Below are 8,614 nucleotides of genomic sequence, written 5' to 3' on the forward strand. Positions count from 1 at the left end.
AGATAGGTCTGAACTAGCAAGTTGCATTAATTCAGAACAAAACTCCGCCTAAAAACATCCGAGACACTGAACGCCTGTTGGAATGATGTTACAAATAGAGAAAGGGGGTCAGGTTAATTCTGCTCACTATGAATCCACTTATAAAGCGAGATGGACATAAAATCAAGGAGACACGCTGAAAAAAAAAGGTATTTTGTGGAAAAGAGAGAGAGGGGGACAGAGAAGCAAGAAGACAAAAGGGGAAAAATCGAGGGGGGGGGCACACAACTAGCAAATAGAGCTTTGTAGCCATGGATAATCAGCTGCCTGGGGCTTTTCAGATTAAGGATCTGTACCTAGGGACAGACAACTGACCTCCTTCTACTTATCCTGTTTATTCTCACACAGCTCCTTAAGCAGGAATGGGGTTCCTTCCTAGGAAGGCCACTAACAGCAACACACATGTGAGCAACTCTATTGGCCAGCCCTGCTGGAAAGAAAAGAAAAAATGTGTAAGAGATAAGTGACCTAAAATGACCTTTCGTTTAAGATAAGTTATACAATCAATAACCACACAGAGAGATAAATATGCTGCTCCGTGTTCAGCAACACCATGCTCAGAGGTCGAGATAGCTTGGAATCCAGTCAGAATGCCATGAAGTAGTCTCTGGTGAAGCTTACCACGTGCGACTGATGCTGAGGACAGCGTTCTCAGATTTCTCTTATTCCCTTCGTGTCTCCCCAACCCACTGGATTAGCTAATAGAAGCAAAATGTGCTGCCAAAGTTACCATTCACTCAGCAGGGCATCTTGGAAGTCTGAAGAGTTTCGAGACTATAAGCAGCCCAGAACATCTGTTCAAGATACCAGCAATAATTGCCTCCATGCCCACAACCTCTTCAGAGCAAAGCTCACCCTGCCAAGACATAGCTCCTCTGGTTTACTGTTTGCTGAGGTCACATGAGGGAGAGGAAACTCTTCAGGGAGCGATTCTTTGTCAGGGTGCCAACCTGTGGCACAAGAAAGAAAAAAAAAACAGTTGAGACCAATCACTTCTGGTTTTGTTTTGTTCTCAGGACAACCTGGAATCTGTTGATAAAGCCAAGTAACAAGAGAACAGGAAAATTCATGAGTTTTCAGAGAAGCTGAGGAAGGAATAGAGAAGTGTAGGTCACACGGCATCTGCTTTCAGTCAATCAAAGCACAGACCCTCACAAAATAAGTATATATGGTCAAAAATTTATGTCCAGAGATAGAGAAGTAGCGTTATAGCATTCTGATCTAGCAGCACAGGAAACCTGGAAATCACAAGGTCAGAAGATGAGATTCGGCAGCAGAGGCAGAGAAAACCACAAGGATGAACAAAATCAAAAACCCTCAAATGATCCAGCATTCACTCCCACTTTTATCATTAAACTAAAAAGATTTCTCTACTTTTATCCATTCTGTATCCCTCCCCAACCCCTCTATTTTCAGTGTGAAAATGTATATTTTAGGAGGCTGGAGAGATGGCACAGTGGTTAAGAGCACTGACTGCTCTTCCAGAGGTCCTGAGTTCAATTCCCAGCAACCACAAGGTGGCTCACAACCATCTGTGATGGGATCCGATGCCCTCTTCTGATGTGTCTGAAGACAGCTAGAGTGTATTCACATACATAAAATAAATGTTAAAGAAAAATTTTTAAAAAAGAAAATGTATATTTTAATGTAAATTTTGTCTTATAATAATGTAAAAATAAACCACCTAAGATGCTATGTCTTAATAAGTTTATTTATTATTTATTTATTTATTTTCAAATCCTTGTCTTTATTCTATTTCACCTTGTTTATGATCATGAACAGGCAGTTACTTTTAGTAAACTTTTCCTGAGTGTCATTGTTTTCGCTAAATATGACAGAATTGCTGATTAAAAACAAGATCTTATAACGGAACTCCAGGCACAACTAAGATGAAACAGAGGCTATGCGTTGGTCCAAGTCCAGCATAAAGAATGTGTTTTATATGTTATAATTACTAAAACATAATTTTTAAAACTGATGATGTGTGTGTTACATCAGTTTATTCAAAGTTATCACCAACATACAGATAACGTCCATCTGTCGATTTCACATTTGTGGTGCTGATCCACAGTTGTTTAGAATGTAGGCCCCCATGAGAAGCTTCCTTGGGGAGATAGTAGAACTTGAAGGATCAGGGTAGGATACACACAGTAAAAGAATGAGAATAATGAGAGAACAAAGATCTGGAGCCATAGAAATCTCTTGATAGGTTTCTATAGCAAATACTCTTGTGCTGAAATCCTCTGAACAAAGTGTGATTCTTAAAGTCTCCTTAGAGAGGGGATTACAATTATGTTGACTCTGTTGTACTTTATCTGTGAAGTGTCTTATACTTCAAAGGAACTTGATATCTGAGGACCTATCAGAGATTATCAATGACGAGTTTATTTCAGGAGAGTCGGCTATTGGTTGTAATGACTGGTGTTTTGTGTATACTAGCATTGTAAGGGTTTTTAAACCTCCCCTGTCTCCTTTAATGCTCTGCTTAAGATCAAATTGCAGACAGCAGCAGAAGATTAATATGAATCTAAAATAAAATCTCCATGCAGCCGACTCAAGCACATGTGAAATGAGACACAATGATAGATGGGTGACTTGAAAACTGACGACTTATTGGAAAATTCTGAGGAGAACTTCGAGGTTTATGGGCTTGTTAGTAGGATGCAGGCAAATGCTGAAACACATCTAAAGACATGTCAGAAGAACTCTGCTGAAGAAAGCAGTAGCAAAGAAGCTTGTCTTAGACAAATTAGATCATCTGGCTGGAAAGCAACTGCCAACATCACACTTAATGCGAAACACTAGAGGATGGCAGAACAAGACACCCATCTCCAGCATGTCTGTCACATAGGCTAGTATAAGTTGATTCTCTTGTCTCCCTGAAAACTCAAAAGAATCAAGTGGATAGCTATAACAAATAGCATAAATCTGAAAGTTCATGTAAATTGTACATGATAAAAAAAAATTTAGTGTTTCTCCTAAGATCACTAAGACTAATGATTCCTTTCATTGCTACAAATATATGTGAGAACAATTCACTAATAAACAAGGACAACATGAGATACACAATTCAAAACACCACTAAACTTTATAAAAAAAATAAAGTGTAATTAAATAAATGAAATCCAATACTTAATATTATAAATGTGATGATTCCTCCCAAATTTGTCAAATTTGAATTGTAATCCCTCCAAACTCCCTTGGAAGACAAATAGGCCAGAAATACTTTTAAGGTTTACTTAGAAATGTTCTTATGAAATAATCATGTATTGTATATAGGTATAGAGACATGGGTGAATGGGTAAAATGTTAGCTGTGGGAATAGGAAGGCATGAGTACGTAGAGCATCGCTTTAATCCTAACACTCAAAAGAGAGAGGCACATGGATCACTGTGTGTTACAGACTAGCCTAGTCCACATAGCAAGTTCCGGGACAGCCAGGGCTACACAGAGAAACCCTGTCCCTAAAAACCAGAGAAGGGGCTTGGGGGAGGGTGGGAGTGATAGCTGGAGACATTCAATTCAATTCAATTCAATCTTATATGGGGGATTCAGATAGGACACTACCGATAAAATAATAATAATAGTCCATTTACTGACAAGTGTAAATTCACTGTACTCAGCCCAGTAAAAGGATACTAAGAAAGGTAATGAAATAGAATGAAACCAGAAACCTGCTCTGTCTTGTATTGATTACATTTCAAAATGTGTGACTTCAAACCAAAGAATCAAGGATACATTGTGCAGTAAATTGTACTCAAAAAAAAGATTAAGTAACAAGTTGAGGAAGAAAGAAAGTGAAATGTAGCATCATGCTGTTTCTTAAAGTAACATTATTTAGCATATGAAGTAAATACTGAAGCTAAAATAAGAATAGGTAAGAATAGGAAATATTGATTGCTATCATCAAACTTCTGTTTAAACTCAACACAATCATACTTTAAGTACAAAATAGTAGGAAATGTTAAAATACTTTATAAAAACAATTATGCCTTTGCATATAAATTTATATAAACATGGATTTTATGCATAGAAAAACTCTTACATGTGTAATGAATAGTACCATTTCTACATTAATATCTTATACAAAGTTAAATAATTTTATATGCATAAAAGACAATATATTTTTAACATTTTCTTTACTAATAAATATTTGACATTTGGGCCATTTGCTTTTATATACAACTTTACAATCTGTATTATTTTTATACCTCTGTGTACATCTAGATTAAAAAATATTGAATGTAAAGAACATTACTAAACCACAGTAATGTGTATATTTATTTTTGATAATAACTGTCAACACACTCTTTAAAGCATGGGCCTGTCTATATTTCTACTTAGATTGCATGAGGTTCTTTGTTATCAATACTTGGACAAACATAACATATTAAAATATTTATGATTTAAGAGAAGCAAGAAAGCAAACATAGGCTCATTGTGGGTTTAATTAGATAATCTCAATTTTTAATAAGGATAAACAAGTTTCTCAGGTCTGTTGGATTCCTCAGTTATTCTTTACCATTTGATCAAATACGATTTGTGAATATATTTTACTTTAAGCACATATTTACATTAAAAATATTCTCCATGCATCTGGCTTGGTAACACATACCTTTAATCCCAGCATTGGGGAGGCAAAGACACATCTATGAGTGTTCAAGGACAGCCTAATGTAGGCTAGGCAAAGCTACGTAATGAAATCTTGTCTGAGGAAAAAAAACGCTCTATAACATAAATGTAATTTTAGAACCACAAAGTCCTTCCAAGTATGAAGAGAGAGGATACATGAAAAATTAATAAATTTGAGTAAATTAGTCTTCTATCTCCTCCATTTGGGACCCTGTGATCCGTTCAATGGTTAGCTGTGAGCATCTACCTCGGTATATGTCAGACTCTGGAAGAGCCTTTCAAGAGACGGGTATATCAGGCTCCTCTCAGCATACACTCCCTGACAACCACAACAGTGTTTGCATTTGGTGATTGCACCTAGGATGGATCCCCAGGTGGAACACTCTCTAGATAGTCCCTCCTCCAGTCTGTGCTCCACACATTGTTTCATATTTGCTCCTGTGAGTATTTTGTTACTCCTTCTAAGAAGGACTGAAGCACCCACACTTTGGTCTTTCTTTTTCTTGGGCTTCATGTAGTCTTTGAGTTATGTCTTAGGTATAGTGAGCTTTTGGGCTAATATCTACTTATCAGTGACTACATACTATGTTTTTTGTTACTGTGTTACCTCACTCAGGATGATATTTTCTAATTCATCCATCTGCCTAAAAATATCATGAATTCATTGTTTTTAGTAGCTGAGTAGTATTCCATCGTGTAAATGTACCCCATTTTCTATATCCATTACTCTGTTGAAAACATCTGGATTATTTCCAGCTTCTGAAAATTATAAATAAGGCTGCTAAAAACATATGGGAGCATGTGTCCTTCTTATATGTTGGAGCATCTTTTGGGTATATGTTCAAGAGTGGTATCTCTGGATCTTCAGGTAATAGTATGTCCAATTTTCTGAGAAACTGCCAGACTGATTTCCAGAGTGGTTCTACCAGCTTAAAATTCCACCAAAAATGGAGGAATGTTCCTCTTTCTTCACATCCTTGCCAGTATCTGCTGTTATCTGAGTTTTTAATCTTAGCCATTTTGACTGATGTAAGATGGAATCTCAGGGTTGTTTTGATTTGCATTTCCCTGATGACTAGAAATCAATCCAGTATTGGAAATAACAGTTTTCATTCAGAAGTCTGGTTCTGAACATTTTCAGACATATTTAGAAGTTAGCTGCAGTTCTTTATGATGTTATATTAGCAAGAAATAAAGGTGGGGTAGGATCTGGATTTTAAACAAGTATTAGTAAATGTGTTAAGGCTCTTTCAATTGTCAAGTTAAAATTACTTTTATGTCTTTTTTATTGGATATTTTATTTTTTTACAATACAGATGTCATCCCCTTTCCCCATTTCCCCTCCCTAGAACCCCCTATCCTATATCCCCTCTTCCTTTATGCTTTTATACCATTTTAATTACATGCATGTATTAAGGTCAATTCTAGGTTAAGGGTCTAGCAACACAATAGATGCAAATATTCAAGGAACAAGCAAGACAATAAACACAAATAGTCAAAGAAAAAGCAAGGCATTAAACACAATTATGTGAACACTCCCGAGATCACTGTTTCTAAAGGCTTATAAGGATGACCAAAGTATCTGAGCCTACTTCCCTGTCCTAGCTCAAGGTCATTTTCATGTCTGAAGCCTACTTCCTTGTTCTAGCCTAAAATTTAGATTCCTGTCTGAAAGTACTTCTTTGTCCTAGCCTAATATTTAGATTCCTGCCTGAGATTACTTCTTTGTTGTAGCCTAAGATTTAGATTCCTACTTGAAATTACTTTTTTGTTCTAGTCTAATGTCAGATTCCTGCCTGCAGTTCATTTCCTTGTCCTTGGCAAATGTCATATGCCTGCCAAACAGCCCCAAAGGCTTTCCACCTTTCCCCCCTTTTTTATTTCATTAACAAGACTGAGCTTGTCTTAGATCGTTCTGACAAAAATGGCTTCCTTACCTACCATGGAATATGCATTATCAAAAACAATGCACTTCTGTCTTAGGTTGGTAAGGCTCTGTGCAGAATCTTACCCATCCTTGGCTTGCCAGCCTGTTAAATTAATAACTCTATCTGGGGGTCCATTATCAGTTTCAAGTCATATACTTTGGCTGCAAGTCTGTTGATGTAGTTAGAGAAAAGCTTTAACACGATAGGCAGGAATAAAAGTATTCCCAGGACAAGAAGGGCTAGCCTGGTCAAGCTATATATGCCTTTCCTGAGGTTTGACTGAAATGGAAATACTGACCTCAGGTCCTGGATAATTTTATTGGCATTATCTGCATCATCAAAGCTCAACAGAGCAGCATTCTTTAAATTTATAATCTCACTATGCAAAGTTAATACATCCAGAGAGGTGTTAGGATAATGCCAAATATCCTACAGGTGTCTTTAAACCTTTTTCTAATTATAATGACAATCATTGTGAATTTCAAAAGTAACACTACTCCAATGATATTTGTGGTGACACTTGGGATGGCTCCTAACTCTTGCATCCTGAATCTCCTTCAGATACTTTGAATAGATTATAGAGCATCATTTGTTGTTTCAGATACCTATATAAATCCTTTTGTATACTCAATACATTAGTAACATTTTTTTTCCTAGATGGGCTACTTTTCATTGTTTCACCTTCTATTGTACTGGTCCTTGTGAGAGCTTTGTGTCTTTTACTGTAACTGTTTATATTGTGTATTCTTATAGTTATTGGACCTTATGTAAAATGTATATGTGCTACTGCACCCACCCACCCCACCCCCCAAAAAATCCCAGGCTGCGGACTGTTCCTGTTACTGAATGACATTTGACAGTTTATAATAAATCAGAACATTTCCATTATTTTCTAAAAATTTTAATATGTGTGTATTCTGTTTACCCCAAAGAAACAACAAAACTGTCTTCTGTGTTTGTAGCTTTGTCCCTTATATCTTTCTAAAAACTGTTCATTTATTTTCTATTTACAGTAGTTCTCATCCTGTGGGTCTCGACCCTTCAGAGTCAAGTGACCCTTCACTGAGGTAGATAAATAGAAAACACAGATATTTACATTAAGATTCTGACAGTAGCAAAACTACAAAAATAATTTTATGGGTGGGGGGGTCACCACAACTTGATAAACTTTAGGAAAGGCTCCCAGCCTTAGAAAGGGTGAGGCTCACTGTTAGAGAATGCAAGAGGGACACATTCTTTATGTCTGCTGTTTTTCAGCAATGAATTTTTAGTTTTGTTGAAAAGGCTGGATATTTTTCTGCTTTTTATTTTATTGATCTCTGTTATTGCTGTTTTAGGGATCCAAGTTATACTGTTATTTTGAACCTAATTTTCAAGTATCCTATGAAAATTGTTCCAGAGTCCTCTTGTGCAGTGCGTATATTGAGTATGAAGAAATCTACTAAAGGCTTGCCTTTTCTATGCTTCTCCATTTAAGAGCTTATCTGTCCTTTGTATTTCACACAAAAGTTTTCTTCTAAGATTATTAACTTTTACTATCTGCCTGGAAGTTTCTGAATTTTTTTGGTGTATAGACAGAAATCTTTACGGTTTTCCCATAACATTTCATCTTTAAATTTTAAAGGAGTTATTTCTGAATCTGACATTAACTTGAGCCACTCCTGCATGACTGGTAATTTAATTAAACTTTGTGTTATTTTCCTAAATTCTACATTCTTTGTATAATCATTAAACATGCCTAGTAGAAATGTGATTTACCTTCTCCTGAATAATTTTAGTTGGTTATTACATTACTTAGATTCATGTGTAGAGCAGTTTCTAGACTTTGGGGTGAGTTTTTTCATAAAGCACAATTTAGTCTATCTTTTATTTTACTCTTGTAACTATCCATCTTGAAGAACTCTATTAATTTGTACAGCAGAGACTCAATAGATACCAAGTTTATACTGCACAATTTCTCCAGAACTGAAAAGAAAACGAGAAAATAACCCTTAGGACCTACAACATTCTCTTCT

The sequence above is a fragment of the Grammomys surdaster genome, unplaced genomic scaffold, assembly GCF_004785775.1.
Source record: "Grammomys surdaster isolate TR1022 unplaced genomic scaffold, NIH_TR_1.0 99, whole genome shotgun sequence".
NCBI classification, from domain to species: domain Eukaryota; kingdom Metazoa; phylum Chordata; class Mammalia; order Rodentia; family Muridae; genus Grammomys; species Grammomys surdaster.